The sequence below is a fragment of the Malaclemys terrapin genome, chromosome 7, assembly GCF_027887155.1.
Source record: "Malaclemys terrapin pileata isolate rMalTer1 chromosome 7, rMalTer1.hap1, whole genome shotgun sequence".
Classification (NCBI taxonomy): domain Eukaryota; kingdom Metazoa; phylum Chordata; order Testudines; family Emydidae; genus Malaclemys; species Malaclemys terrapin.
In genome coordinates this window covers 92766771-92782454 of record NC_071511.1, presented here as the reverse complement: position 1 = coordinate 92782454, position 15684 = coordinate 92766771, and the positions used below count along the sequence as shown (strand labels likewise).

The 15684-nt window shown below is 44.2% G+C and overlaps 1 protein-coding gene across 10 annotated transcripts in view; it reads left to right on the top strand.

The window, feature by feature from the left end:
• Positions 1 to 15684, top strand: part of SGMS1 (sphingomyelin synthase 1) — a 219627-nt gene that overhangs the window by 127541 nt on the left and 76402 nt on the right. Inside the window, exon 4 of one of the 10 annotated variants that reach the window (XM_054033938.1) lies at positions 10022 to 10129. The exons of the other annotated variants lie outside the window; for them this stretch is intronic. The gene's annotated coding sequence lies outside the window, so the exon portion shown is untranslated. The remainder of the gene's footprint in view (positions 1 to 10021; positions 10130 to 15684) is intronic. 10 annotated transcript variants of the gene reach the window in all.

The following is a 15684-nucleotide window of genomic DNA, read 5'->3' as shown; positions in this document are numbered from 1 at the left end:
AGCAGCAGAGCTGCTGGCTAGAGTGGTCACCTAGGCACTGTGGGATATCCTCCGGAGCCTAAAAGCTCTGTAAACAGGAAGAATGTGTCTTCACTTTCACATCACTGTGAAAGCATCACCAGTAAGAGCTGTATGCGTCTCGTGGAGATGGTTTTCTTTTTGAGGTGAAACTTCTGAGTTTCAGTGCAAAAGGTCATTGGCAAGTATAGACGCTTCCATGGTTTTTGAGCAAAAAAGGGGCATTTTCCACTTTAAATAGCAAGTGTAGACATACCCTAAGGCTGCTCTTTATAAGAGTGTCAAGTGATGTGTAAATACATTTTTTTAAACAGCTTTTTAAAAAAACATAGCAGTATTTAATCAGCTTTAAAAAAACAACCAGATTTTCTCTCTTCATGTAAATAATTGCCTCAGCTTTTTTACCTTGAGAAATATTGAACCAGTGGTGTGAGATTTGTTTGTACTGTACATGATAGTCAGATAAGCTGCCAAGCTAGGAGTTGTCTAGGTGAGGAAACTTCCTAGTTTTAAAATGGCTGCTGTGGTTATTATAGAGACAGGGTGGGAGATGGGTCAATTTTAACTCTTAAAGGAAGCCGGGTGCTGTGATTGAAATACATCTTGTGGTAGGAATGGACATTGATTCTCATTCCGTGGCATGCTCTGCCAATTTACCAACCAGGATTTTCCAGCTCTCTCTATATGTATCTTTGTACAATTCCTCATTTGCACTCCTGGTATATTTGGATGTGCTCTTGGAACCAAGCCACCATGCAGGAGATACAGCTTTGTTTGATTTACGAGGTCTTGTAGTGAATAGGAGGAAAAACTCCAGATCCTAGCCAGAATACATATTATTTTGCAAACCTACTGGGAACATGATCACCATGGGAAATAGAACCATTGAGTGGCTTAGTAGTATAGCAGATTAGCTAAACTGATCAAGATACTTCCACGAAATGCTGGCTTTACCCCACTCACTCATGGCTCACCAGCATAGTGGGCTTGCCAGGGCACAACAGGAGTATGCTGTGCTCTGCCTATCCTGGAATAGTGGCAGCAGAGCCCATGGGGGTTGATCAGGTAGAACAATTTACAGCAGCTTTGAAACTGATCTAACTTACAATACACCTTCTAGCATCTAGTAGACAGTACAGTAGAACCTCATTTTTACTGCTGACCAGTTATATGAACCATTTTTCCTCATGGGGAAAGAAAATCACATAACGTTCATTATGTGGATGAAGAACAAGTCAACCACCCCTCTCCACAGTCCAATGCCTTTAGTACAGGGGTGAGCAAACTTTTTGGCCTGAGGGCCATATCTGGATATGGAAATTGTATGGCGGGCCATGAATGCTCACGAAATTGGGGGTTGGGGTGCGGGGGGAGATGAGGACTTCGACTGGGGTTGCGGGCTCTTGGGTGGGGCTGGGGATGAGAGGCTGGGACCGAGGGGTTCGAAGGGTGGGAGGGGGATCAGGAGGGGGCAGGGGCGTAGGAGGGTGTCAGGGGTGCAGGCTTCGGGCGGGCACTTACCTCAAGCAGCTCCCAGAAGCAGCGGCATGTCCTCCCTCCAGCTTCTATGCAGAGGCGCGGCCAGGCGGCTCTGCACACTACCCCGGCCACAGGCGTTGCCCCAGCAGCTCCCATTGGCCATGGTTGCTGGCTAATTGGAGCTGTGGGGGCAGTGTGCGGAGCCCCCCTGGCTGCCCCTACGTGTAGGAAGCAGAGGGGGGACATGCTGCTGCTTCTGGGAGCTGACCAGAGCCCCAGCACGTGTGGAGCGGGGCAAGCCCCTGACTTCACTCCCTGGCTGGAGCTCGAGGACCGTATTAAAATGTCTGAAGGGCTAGATGCGGCCCCTGGGCCGTAGTTTGCCCACCTCTGCTTTAGTGTATTGGAAATTGCTTTATAGGGGGTTTAAAGGACAAGAAAAAAAGTGATGTGATGCACTGTGCTGCAGCTCTGAGATGTTCAATTTTATGAAGTCCTCCATCCACAATAGGGTTACCATATTTTGTGCCTCCAAATGGAGGACACTCCACGGGGCCCCAGCCCCGCCCCACGCCCACGCCCCGCCCCAACTCCGCCCCCTCCCCAAAGTCTCCGCCCCCTCCCCTGCTTCCCGCGAACATTTAATTCGCGGGAAGCCTGAAGCAGGTAAGGGGGGTGGGGGCAGGAGGTGCGGCCCAGGCTGGCCGCCCTGGCGGCTCCAGCCTGGGTCGGCTCGGGCCCTGGGGTGCCAGCCCCCGGCCGAGCACCCCCGGCCCGCCCAGCACCACTGGCCCCCGGCGGCCCGGCGCACCCCGCGACCCCGGACCGGCTCCCGGACCGGACCGGCGCACCCCCGCGGCTCCCGGCCCCGGACCGGCCCCCCGGCCCGGCGCACCCCCGCGGCTCCCGGCCCGGCGCACCCCCGCGGCCCGGCGCACCCCCCGGCCCCGCGACCCCGGACCGGCACCCCGGCTCAGCACACCCCACGGCTCCACGGCCCGGCGCGACCCCGGACCGGCCCCGCGGCCCGGCGCACCCCCTCGGCCCCAGACCGGCCCCCCGGCCCGGCGCACCCCCCGGCCCGGCTCCGCGGCCCCCCCAGCGGCCCGGCCTGGCGCACCCCCCAGCGGCCCGGCCCCGCGAGCCCGGACCGGCTCCCGGCACCGCGCCCCCTGCTCCCCGCCCGGCCCCCCGGCCCGGCCCGGCACTGCGACCCCGGCCCCGCCCCGGCCAAAGAGGCCCCGGCCGAGCCCTCCCTCCCTCCCGATTTTCCCGGACATGCCCGGCTTTTGGGGATTTCCCCCCGGACGGGGATTTGAGCCCCCAAAAGCCGGACATGTCCGGGAAAATCCGGACGTATGGTAACCCTAATCCACAATTAGTTCTTAAAATTGGGGTTCTATTATAATCTGTGTGCTGACTTGATTAAAGGACAAAAAGGAAGGACAGTTACTTTTACGTATGTTCTACTTTTTGTAAACTGTATGTTTATAGTGCTATCAGTTTAATGAGTTGTCATAATTTGCTAGCATTGTGAACATCTGCAGATTTTCTCAGAAGGAAGTCTTAGAGTTGAACATTGTCACTGCAAAATAAATAATGAGGTTGTTTGAAATCCTGCATCTAATTTGCAAATACAGTTTTCATAATTCAGCAGTGCATTGTGGTCTAGTGGGTAGATTATGGGAATGGAAGGTGGGTTTCCTGGGTTATATGGCCTCTGCCTTGTGTGACCTTGAGAAAGTCACTACCCACCAAAGGTGCTTTTAAATTACTCATTTGCTAGTGGAATAGCAAAATAGTAGAAGTACTGTAATAAAAATAATTAGTGTCATTGCTGCTCAGCACATCTAAAAAGAATAAGTAATCTTAAAATTTTATATCCTGTTAGCACCCTGATTAGAGCCTCCATTTTGGCAGGCACTGAACAAATACATAGGAAGAGAGTTCCTGCTTCATAGAGCCTCGTGTCTAAAAAAAATAGTTTAAAAATAAATCTGAGTACTAAGAAAATATTTCAAGTGTCCAAGTGACTTTGGCTCCTAAGTCCCATTTTTTCAAAAGTGATTTAGGCATCGAGGAGATGTGGGCTTCACATCCCAAATTTACAGATAAATTCTAAAATTTAAAATGAAATTGGTTGGTAAAAATTACCAATAAAACCTCTTAACAGAGGAAAACACCTTAAATTTAAACGGGAAAACAGTGCAAATGCAACTTTAGAGAAGTACCATACTTTTCTATGAGTCTGAGAGTTTCATCCATGTCTGTAGTCCTGAGTAGGGATGGGTGCATAGTTATTTATGCGTAAGGAAACATTTATGTCTGAAATAGTTGTGATTTTCCCATGGTATTTCAGTTCCTGTATAGTGAAATATCAGGAGAAGCCTGTATCTTGTTTTATGACATCCCCATAAATGGTCCACAAGGTAAAAAGCTCATGAAAAACACTAACAATCACACACACTTAAGAATTATTCAGGTTCCTGCATAGCTCTAAACTTGCCATTATGGAGAGAGAGGAGTAATATAAATGCTGTTCTAGGCTATTGACTTTGTGTGTGCAGGAGGTATTTATTCTGGGCCTGATTTGTAAATCTAGCTGCCTAAAGTATCCATGCAAAACGCCCTGGGGGCAAGAATAGTAATATAGTTTGCAAAACCTTGTGCAACGGCTATCAGTATTTACTGTAACTCATCAGTGAAATTTCATTTTATATATATTGTATATGGTGAACTTCAGTTTGGTTCTCAACGGTTTAATTTAAAATTCATTTGGGCTTTAGTTTTGGCTTATTGAGATTAGCTTTAAGATCTGTTTGTGCTTTTTAAAAATTGTAGTTACTGTACTTAACTTTACAGTGCTGTGTTCTTCAAAGTATTTATTTTGTCTATGAAGTTTAAGAAACAATGACTTCTGTGATACTCGTATATTACATGGATGAATTTGGGGGTTTGCAGTTATGATGACTCTGTAACAGATGTCCTGTTCAAACAAAAACACTTCAAGAATCTTATACTGATTTGGTAGGCTGTTCTCATGAGTTATGATCAAAGACAGGAATGATCAGATAATGGGAAATGTATTTTCATATCCAATGGATGTGGTGTTGCAAAAAAGATTTTGGTGAATAAAAGTAATTACTGAACATAGCTTCGTTACAATAAGTATTTTAGTAAAAGGTTTTGGGTGTGTTTATTGATATCAGAATGCATCTGTAGTTCTATTTCTCATATAATAAAATCTCAGTAAATTCAACTGAGAAAATCAACATAAGGCAGTCAACTTACAGTTTGCATAAAAGCTTTTATCCCTTGGAAAAAAGGATCTTTTTGACCTGAAAGACCTTATATGTTGTAATAGATTCTTTGGACCGATAAGAAATCATCATTCTTACTGCCTTTGCATTAAAAAACAAAACTTTAAAAAATTTAATCAATTAAATTCAAAATTAGCACTTGTTTGTTCATTCAGCTATAACTGGTGGTACTATTAGTGTATTTTAATTAACACCAATAAGGATCCAGTTTTCCTTTGCTTGACTGTAGTATTTTGAGACTCTGCACAATCCAAGATAGCTAAATTAAACTACAAAATAAAGGCAGCTGAATGAGATTTGGGATGGGATAGGGAACATAACATGAAAGCTTTAGCTACTGTCATGTTGTCAGCTACATAAATTAAAGCTATAGAACCCTATGTCATAGCAGCTAGATTCTGTGTTCCTAAACAAAGTAACATACCATTCTGGGCTGCCTGGATAATTAATATAAGGATTTGGCTGCTCAGGAGTGCACATCTGGTTTGGCTAGGAGACCTCCTCTGACAGACAAGAGAACAGGCTGTTAGCCAACTTCACAGGAAATGGTGGCCAGTGAGGAGCTGGGTTTTCTCCCTCCCCCACTTCCCCTTTAAAAGGCAAGATGGATAAAGGGTAGTTTTTTTCTTTATCGGGGTGATTGACAAGAATTACCTGGGAGGAAGGAAGAAGGATATGGAGCTTTTAAATGCAGGACGTCCTTCTTGAGTAAAGAAGGAGGCCAGCTCCAAATGGACCCAGAGCAGCGCAGGGCAGTAGAGTTCAAACCAATGACCGGAGAGGCGAGAACAGGCATTGTGGGAAATCTCCTGGAGGCCAATCACAGCGCTATAATCGACCAGGGCGTACACTGGCACCGCAATGCTGTACCCCCGGCGCAGAAAGATCTACGCCTCTCGTCAGGGTGGTTTTTTTACAGCACTGCAACTGCGCAGTTTCTGCTCACTAAGTAGCTTGGTAGTGTGTACACCTCAGGAGTTACAGCACAGAAAGCTGCTTTACTGCACAGAAACTTGCCAGTGCAGACAGGTCATGAGGAAAGGGAGAAGGCGATTGGACCATTCCCCAGTTCTTCCTGGCAGTTGCATATACACTTTACAGTGCACATGAATTGGGGTTATCATGGTATGTCTGAATTGCAATCAGAAGTGTGACTGTAGCACATGTAGACATACCTGACCTAGCTTTGATCTAGCTAGCTCATATAATAACAGCAGTGAAGCTGTGACTGCATGCGTATGTAATCAAGTGGCTAACCCAGACTATTCGAGGTATAGCAAGATCAAAGCTATCCTGCATATTTCTATCCAGGGCCAGCTTTAGGAAGTGCGGGGCCCAATTCGAACATTTTCGGTGGGGCTTCGGCAGGGATGACTTAAAAAAAAAAAAAACACGTAAAAAAAACCCCCTTTCATTTCTTCCATGTATTATTTACTTTCCATAACTATATAAATAATAACAAAATTATATATTACGTACATTGCTGGCTGGAGGCAGGGCAGGGGCTGACTGGAGGTAGGGTCTGGCTGCGGGCAGGGCAAGGGGTGCGGGGCTGGCTGCGGGCAGGGCAAGGGGTGCGGGGCTGGCTGCGGGCAGGGCAAGGGGTGCGGGGCTGGCTGCGGGCAGGGCAAGGGGTGCGGGGCTGGCTGCAGGGCTGGCTGGAGACGGGCTGGTGCGGGCAGGGCAGGGAGTGCGGGGCTGGTGCGGGCAGGGCAGGGAGTGCAGGAGGGGCTGGCTGGAGACAGGGACTGGCTGTGGGCAGGGCAGGGGATGCGGGGCTGGTGCGGGCAGGGGGTGCAGCAGGGGCTGGCTGCGGGCAGGGGATGCGGGGCTGGCTGGAGACGGGCTGGCTGCAGGGCAGGGGTGCGGGGCTGGGGCGGGCAGGGGTTGCAGCAGGGGCTGGCTGCGGGCAGGGCAGGGGCTCCCCTGATTCTACCGCCCCGGCCCTTTAAATAGCTGCTGGAGCCCTGGGGAAGCAGCAGGGCTCCTGCGGCTATTTAAAGGACCGGGGTGGCAGAGGCAGCTGGAGCCCCGGCCCTTTAAATAGCCCCTGGAGCCCCCTGCTACCCCAGGGCTCTGAGGGCTATTTAAAGGGCCCTGGGCGCCCCTGCTTCTACCACCCCAGCCCTTTAAATAGCAGAGGGAGCTCTGGGGAAGCGGTGGGGCTCCAACGGCTATTTAAAGGGCCGGGGCTGTAGAAGCAACGGGAGCCCCGGACTTTTTAAATATCCTCCAGAGCCCCGCAGCCCTACCCCAGGGCTCCAGAAGTGGGGCTCTGGTGGCAATTTAAAGGGCCTGGGGCTCCAGCCCCTCCTGGGAGCCCCAGGCCCTTTAAATTGTCCCTGGGGAAGCTGGGCTGCCCCAGTACAGCGTACCGGCGGTGGCAAGGGCGCGGGGCCGATTCAGGGGAATTGGCTGAATCGGCTTAAAGTCGGCCCTGTTTCTATCCATGCTAGAGTTACTCTGATTTCAGTGGAGTCAGAGACTGAATGGATAAAGAGATTGAACTAATCCCCTAGATGTGATCTTGAGGCAGATGGGGCAGTGTGTGAAAGTTTACCTTTCTGCTTCCCCATGTTGTACCTGTTTTGTGGCTAGATGTAGCTTTTGTCAGTGGCATCTGCTTGATAGATTTCCTGAGTGCAAAATTACATGCCTGAGCTGTTCTTTCCCACAGCTGAAAATACACTGATGGAAACTTGCAGCCATCTTCAAACATCCCACCTCCCCAAGTAGTCTGCGTGTGTACAAAATACATCTCTCTTACAATCTGAGTTATGTTCTGATGTTTTGTGGAACGGACATAGGTAATTAAGATCTCAATATTAAATACCTTTTCAGTTTCATATACTGTCACTAAATGTCGTAATTATATCTGTTGTTGAGTTTTAATATTATATTTCATAAATAAGTGTGGGAATTTGGGAGAAAATTGATCAATAGTTAATTATAAATGTACTGTATTTAATGTTTAATGGTAAACTACTGAAGTATACAACTTTAATCTTAAGCATTACTTTTAGTAAGTGCTCAGCATCTCTTAGTTAATAAATAGTTCTTGACCCTGTACTTCAAATGTCTATTAGGTTTGTTTGTAGCCTTTATATCTTTCTCCCTTGAGTATATTTTTGGTTATTTTTTTGTTAAATACAATAGGGACTCTAGAGCCAGATAAGTAAATCATAAGTTTGCATGCAAAAGAGAACACTGAGAAGGGACATAACAGTTTTCAAGTACATAAAATATTGTTACAAGGAGGAGGGAGAAAAATTGTTCTTAACCGCTGAGGATAGGACAAGAAGCAATGGGCTTAAATTGCAGCAAGGGAGGTTTAGGTTGGACATCAGGAAAAACTTCCTAACTGTCAGGGTGGTTAAGCACTGGAATAAATTGCCTAAGGACGTTGTGGAATCTCCATCCTTGGAGAATTTTAAGAGCAGGTTAGACAAACACCTGTCAGGGATGGTCTAGAAGATAATACTTAGTTCTTCCATGAGGGCAGGGGACTCGACTAGATGACCTCTCGAAGTCCCTTCCAGTCCTATGATTCTATGCAGATTGTATCTGAAGAGGTTTGACCTATTCTGGCAACAGAGTTTTTATTCCTATAGATACTGTAGTTATATTTTTGATTTTATCTGCTGCAGTTTATAAATCTTTTCAGGAAGAATATTATCAGAACATTTCAAGTGCTACAGGTTTCTTAAATTCCTACATATGAATTTCTCAGTTTTTATCTCAATGTTCTCATCTGTATCTTAGAGTAACTGAGCTTTTCCCAAGTAGACTGGATTTATACCATTTTCAGCAGTCTTACACTGGCAGATATGGAAAACGTTTTAGGAAAAAGCATTTGTCAGTCTTGAAGTCTTTGCTATTTGGTCAAATCTTACTGGCTTTTTGTGCTTTTTTTTTTTTTTTTTTTTTTTTTAAAGAGGCAGTTGAAACTAGCAGGAGTCCAGTTTTGTAAAATTAAATTTCTTTAATATAAAATTAAAATACTGTGTATGAATGGAAGTGAAATACAGCCCCTGAATATATTAAAATCTTCCAAATAGGGGCCCAGTTCTCAGGAAAAGTTAATTATAACAGAATTTCTGTAGAAAACATCTGTATGATGGGTTTGTCCCTATTTCTTTGCAAGTAATAGCACACTTCCTGTCCATTGCCCCCTCATAACTTAGCCACCTTCAACAAGGAGAGGAAAGAATGATTTGGTAATTGGATAAAGTGGTCTTATCGGGACTTCTGGGTCCATCAGGACATCATTGTGGAACTGCACCACGCTGTGATCTAGGTCAAAGCATTTTGCTGAACTCTCTATGCCTCAGCTGGCCTATTTTTATATGATTAATTTACCTTATGGGAGATGATATGAGGCTCAGTGTTTAAAAGAGAGAACCTCAAATGATAGGCATGCTTAATTTTATCCTTTCCTTTCCTCTTTGTCACCCACTTGCTTATCTGAGCATTTAATTGACTCTTTTCTGGAAACCGTTTCACTTCCATTCTGTATCTTGTAAGATTATTTATAAAGATGCTGTTTCTTCACCAGTAAGAATCAATATTTCTGAGATGAAGATGAACTTAAGAGTGAGTTGTGAAATTTTGGTCATCTGCCCCCAAAAATCATCTAGACCAAAGCAATGATAAAAGTTTAAATGCATAAAATTACTGAACAAAAAGTAAACCCTCACAAATATTGCTATAACAGAATCATTATCTGTCTTGAAATAAACGGAAACCTCTTTTCTGCTCATGATGAAAAGTAAGATTTCACTAAAGTGCTGCATGTGTGTAGGGGTTTATCCGCATGTAATAATTTGTGAGGTTGGGGCATATAGTTGTAACAGCATCCCTGCTAGTGGTTTTAGGCCTTTCAGGCACCAAGCAATATTTGGATTTAAGCTTAATGGCAAATAAATATTGCCACTACCAGATCAATCTATTCTCTGGGCTGAAGGGCGCAACTTGATATTTTGTACCTTTTCTCCATGGATTGAGAATGAATACGTTTCTCAGACTACTAGATGGTTTCAGAAAAACATGCGCTAGAAAAAATATCAAACCACTTTTTAACTACACATGAAGTATCTCATTTAATAAACTAATAATTAAGAAAATTTTTGAATAGGGACTCAACACTCTGAGGTTGAAAGGTTCTCCCAAAATGTGCATTTGTTCTTCTTTACATTCATTTACAGAAATTCAGAGATCTCCCAAGACCAAATAATCCTCCTTCATTGTCTTTTGAAAGGCATGTCTACTTGGTGGGATAACGTGCCTTACAGCGGTGTGACTGTTAAAGCACGGTAAAGTATTGCGTATTAATTGGTCTGTGTACAAGTGACTGGTGTGCACTAAAAATTCTCCAGGGAAGAATCCTTCTGTTGATGTAGCTGTGCCTAATTTAGGGGTTAGGTAGACTTAACCACGGCATGCAGGGCATAACATTTTTCACAGCCCTGAGCAACGTGGCTAGGTCGATCTAATTTTTAAGTGTAGATGAGGCCTGAGATAAGGTTTCTGCAGTTTTAGATTTCATTCCCTAAACTCTTCTCTCATTGTTTGTGGGCTGTTTCATTAAAAATAACTACACTATATAGGTTCTGGTTAAATTTAGTTCTCCGTTTCTTTTAAATTTAAAAGATAACTTTTCTTCTTGATTGCAACTTTCTGTGCTACAACAAATTAATGTCCTATTTTTCCTTCATAAAAGAGAGGACATAATCTACCTTACTAAATACTAATAATTAAGAGTTTGTTAGGTTAAAATCTTCAATTATGATCAAACATCTAGATCAGGGGTAGGCAAACTTTTTGGTCTGAGGGCCAGATCTGGGTATGGAAATTGTATGGTGGACCATGAATGCTCATGAAAGTGGGGGTTGGGGTGCAGCTGAGGGTGCAGGCTCGGGTGAAGTTGGGGGTGCAGGAGCGTATTCCAGGATGGGACAGAGGGGTTCGGAGGGCAGGAAGGGGATCAGGGCTGGGGCAGGGGCGCGGGAGGGGGAGCAGGCTCCCGGCGGTACTTACCTCAAGCAGCTCCCAGAAGCAGTGGCATGTCCCCTCTACGGCTCCTATGCAGAGGCGTGGCCAGGCAGCTCTGCGCACTGCCCTATCAGCTCCCATTGGCTGCGGTTTCTGGCCAATGGGAGCTGCGGGGGGGTGGCGCTTGGGGTGAGGGCAGCGTGCAGAGCACCCTGGCTGCTCCTATGGGTAGGAGCTGAAAGGGGGACATGCTGCTGCTTCCAGGGGCCGCACAGAGCAGGGCAAGCCCCCAAACGCGCTCCCTGCCTGCAGCACTGGAGTGGGGCAAGCCCCAGATCCCGCCCCCTGGCGGAAGCTCAAGGGCCAGATTAAAATGTCTGGAGGCCCGGATGCAGCCCGGGCCGTAGTTTTCCCACCCCTGATCTAGATCTTGGGTCTGTAGGTTTTAGACATCCAGGGTGAAGAACAGATTTCTAGCAAGAAGTTCAACTCGGCTTGTCTACACCAAGGGTTCTCAACATTTTTCTTTCTGAGGCACCCCCAACATGCTATAAAAATTCCACGGCCCACCAATGCCATATAAAAGCCAGAGCCAGCGTTAGAGGGTAGCAAGCAAGATAGCTGCCTGGGGCCCCAAACCACCGGCAGACCGGCAAAGCCATATTGCTCAGGCTTCAACTTCAGCCCCAGGTGGCAAGGCTCAGGGCCCTGGGCTTCAGGCCTGCACAGCGGTGCTTCAACTTTCTGCCCTGGGCTCAAGCAAGTCTCACATTGCCCCTGCTTGGTGGACCTCCTGAAACCTGCTTGCAGCCCCCCTAGGGCGTCTGGACCCCTGGTTGAGAACTGCTGGTCTACACTACAAAATTTAGGTCGATTTAATTTTGGTTGACTACAACCATTGAAGTAAATCAATAGGTTGTTGGTGTCCACACTACCCTCCTCCTGCCGGTGGAACACGTCCTCACCAGGAGTGCTTGCACCCTTGCAGTGGGGCATTTTGGAGCACTGACAGCCATACGGGCTGGAGCCCCCCATCTGCTCAATTTCACAGCACAGAGTCTACCAGTAGTGAAATTAATGTTCTTGTCAACTTTATGCTGCTATTGTCTCTGCTCAGAGCAGCTGCACTCTGACAGCTCTGGGAGCTCTGTGGGGAGAGGGAAGCCCAGGTAGCAGCCCAGCTGGGAGTCCAGGGGGTAGCAGGGCTCCCAGTGGCGAGAGAGGATCCTGGGCAGCAGCCTGATTGGAGCAGGTAGGCCAGAGCCTAGGCGGCAGCTGGGCTCTAGCTGGAGCCCCCCACTCGTCCCAGGGTGACAGCCTGAGCTGTGAGCCAGGTGTGGGGATCACAGAAGGGAACCTACCAGCCTTTCTTGTCAATTTCAGGACTCCAGCAGTCCATGATATTGACTAGAATTTTATCCAACAGCCAGTGTAAGTAACTCAGTGTCTGTCACCTTAACTACACCAACATAAGCTCTCCTGGAGGTGGAGTTATTATGCCTGTCTAGTAGGGCAATTAAATTGGCGGGAGCAATTGTATTGTAGCATCTGACATAGGCTGACATAAGGTAGCTAATATTGATCTAATCTTTGTAGTGTAGACCAAGCTTCATTAAGTTGAGGCTAATACCATTTTAATATTCCTTGTCCTGGTCTATAGTAGCTTTTTTGTCTTTTCAAAGTACAGTGGTTGTGGTTTGTGGAATTTGTTAGTGGTGAAACATCCTGCTTTTTGTAGCCTCGGTCAAAGTTTTCAGAGCCTTTTTGACTATTTAAACGCAAGCATCTTTTAGCACCTTACACCGCTCTGTGTACACTTTCTAATATAAATAAACCACAGTCAAACTTGAATTGGAGGATGTAGCAAAGTGACTCAAAGTGATTAGAGACATTGGGGCTGCTGCAGGCAGTGAAGAGAGTTTTTGTCCCATTAAATCTTACATCCCGGAAGAGAAAATAAGCATACACGTTGCAATAAAGCAAGTTTATTTTTATCTTCTTCTTATCCTAAGGGCTTCCAGTAATTAAAGAGTAAAATTACTGGAGAGGATCTGGATTCATGGTTAGGAGGGAATCTGTTTCAGGTGGTCCACTGTAGGAGAATAGGAACTAGTAGGATAAGCATTCTTCTGGCAATTCTTGAACAGCAAATCAGAATCCTGTAAAACACAAACTTCTTATTAAACACTCTGTGCTGCCAGTGTCCTGTATGGGATTTTAAAGTGATCACACACTATTTCCCTGAGAAGTGCACTAAAGGTTTAACATTGTATCAAAGAAAATGGAATTTCAGCACAGTTATTTTATTGAGTCAAGTTAATAGTATATTGTGCCAAAATATGTCATAGCTTAGCTCCATTTCAGTCATTAGAGAAGAAGGTAAGTGGAGGGGAAATGATCCAGTAGTTCAAGATTATTTAAACTAGAAGCATACAGTATTGAATTACATTTATTTTGGGGGAAGGTACTATAGGCTTTAACTGTTGTTAATGTTTAATGTTCTGTAGCATTCTTAACCGAAATAATTGACTATCAGCACATTAGTGATCCAGTCAGTGTAGTTTGGTTTGAGTGATTTTAAAGCTTACTGCAGCATTCATTGAATGCAGTCTGATGAACTAATTGGTGAATGATGCCATAATTTATTTGTAATGATAACACTTATTTCAGATGGACAGTTCCAGTCGTTCTTAAAAACGTTATTTGAAAAGAAGAAATAGGGCTTGTATGGTTCCTAGAGAATTTCAGTACTAGACTGTTGTTTTGTCAGAAAGCTGTCTAAAATATTCTGTTGCTTCTTTTGCATGTTAATTTTGCATTACTTTGATCCATCTTGGTTTTAGCAGTCTTTTAGCATAAGGTGTTTTTTAAATGTCAATTGACCTTTTAGCTTAAAATGTTTCAGCTTGTGGGCCTGAGTCAAGGGGAAAAAGTCTGACATAAGTTTTAAGATAGATCTGAAGTCAAAAACAAAAAATGTCGCAGATAAGTTGGAAAAACAAGTTCTGAAATAGCTAACATTGTTTTGAACGCTAGCTAATTTTTACAGCACTTTTTGCTTAGGTCCGCTAGGTAGCTTATGTAAGGCTCAATGAGAAATGAACCAAAGCATGAACAGATTAATGATTCATTCCTCAGAGAATCTTAACTGTATACCGATGAATCTGGCTTTAATACCATCAGCAATATGTTTTTGAAACAGGGAGGGACTGCTACCCAGAAGCCTTTTTTTTAGAACAAATAGGTAGGTGGAACTGAAATTTTTTTCATTCCATTCAAGGTTTTTGCAGTAGAAAGTACCTGAGTCACTTCAGAGATAACATCATTTTTGCAGAAATCCCATGGAGACCTTAAAACAATTATCAGAAAACTGAACATGGTGTTAGGAATGTAAGTTTTAAGGTTGTTTGCTGAAGATAAAGGTGCCTTAAACATTTAAGGAGAAGAAAAAAATTAGAAGCTGCTCAACAACTTTTCTACTCAATCCAAGTGACGTAGACAGTTCCATGTGATAAGGAAAAGAGAAAAATCAAGATTGGAGTAGAGCCTTTGAAAAGCTAAGTTGTTACCATAAGAAGTAATCTCCCTTTCAGTTGTTGTTTTTTTTTAAAGGACTTGACATAGCTTGTTCAAGTATGACATACAGACATTCATCCTTAAAATAAAGCAGAGGGTGAAAGCTCAACAGTGAAGCAAAAAACATTTTTTTGTTTGATGTCACAAGACCAAGTAAAACCACCAGGCCTGGGGGAAGGACATTCTGTAGCCTGAAGCAGACAACATGGCAATGGACTGCTCATGATGCAGCAACAGGAGAGATGATAAAAGGATTTAAAATAGCACCTAAACCATAGCATCATAGGAAAACTATGGAAGAAGCTAGTATCTTTTTTTTTGGACCTACATAATCAAATTTAGCCCAGAATGCTTGGTAGCATCATTTGTCTTAAGGAAACAGAAAACAAGTGTGATGGTTTTCTTATATATATTTTATAACTTTTAGACCTATTGCATATGGGGTTGACAATCATTTTATACAGATTATAAACAGGTGTCCCAGTATTAGAATGAGTTGAAATAGAAATGGAATATAATAGAAGTTAACTACTCAGAATTCTTATAATAAATTTGATGATGCTGTAAACTTCAAACTTCAGTTTGCAGTCAGAATATATAAGACTTTTATAGAAGACTTGCTAAATCCATCAGAAGCAAAGATGATTTTTCATTGCTAAATAAATGAGTTGGTTGATACTTTTGGCTTTTAGGAATATAAAATTTTGTGTGACACTACGGAGTGTTTCATTGGCCAATATAAAATCATTACCTTTGCAATAGTTTCAAATATAAGAAGCTCGCATACATTCTGAAAGAAAAAGTCTGTAGGAAATTAAAAATTTTGTAGCTCTTCCTTTTTATTTCTCCATTTGCTAAGCTTTTTCACCAGCTCTGATCCTTCCCTCTTTGGTAATTTGTACTGCCCTGCAGGAGTATAGTAATTTTAATCGATGATCTATACCTGTTCTGGGGTAGATTGCAGGCTAAGGCATAAAGCCACATAGATAAAGGGGTATGTGTTTGTGTAAGGGTTTCATGCTGGCAATAGAAACTCTTGTAAGCATTTATATCAGTTTTGAAAGTGCCTGTGGACAGGGAAAATATTTTGAAACCAATTTTTTTTCATTTTGGAAATTTTTCATTCCAGAATTTCTATTGACATGTCATGAAATAATGTAAAAATAATTAAAAATGAAGAAAAAATCATAAAATTCCAAAACAAAAATTGAGACTGCAGAAAGTGAATTTTTTTGGATTTTCCATTTGCCCCAAAATTTCAAAAATATTTGGGTTTGTCTCAAATGAGAATGAAAACAAA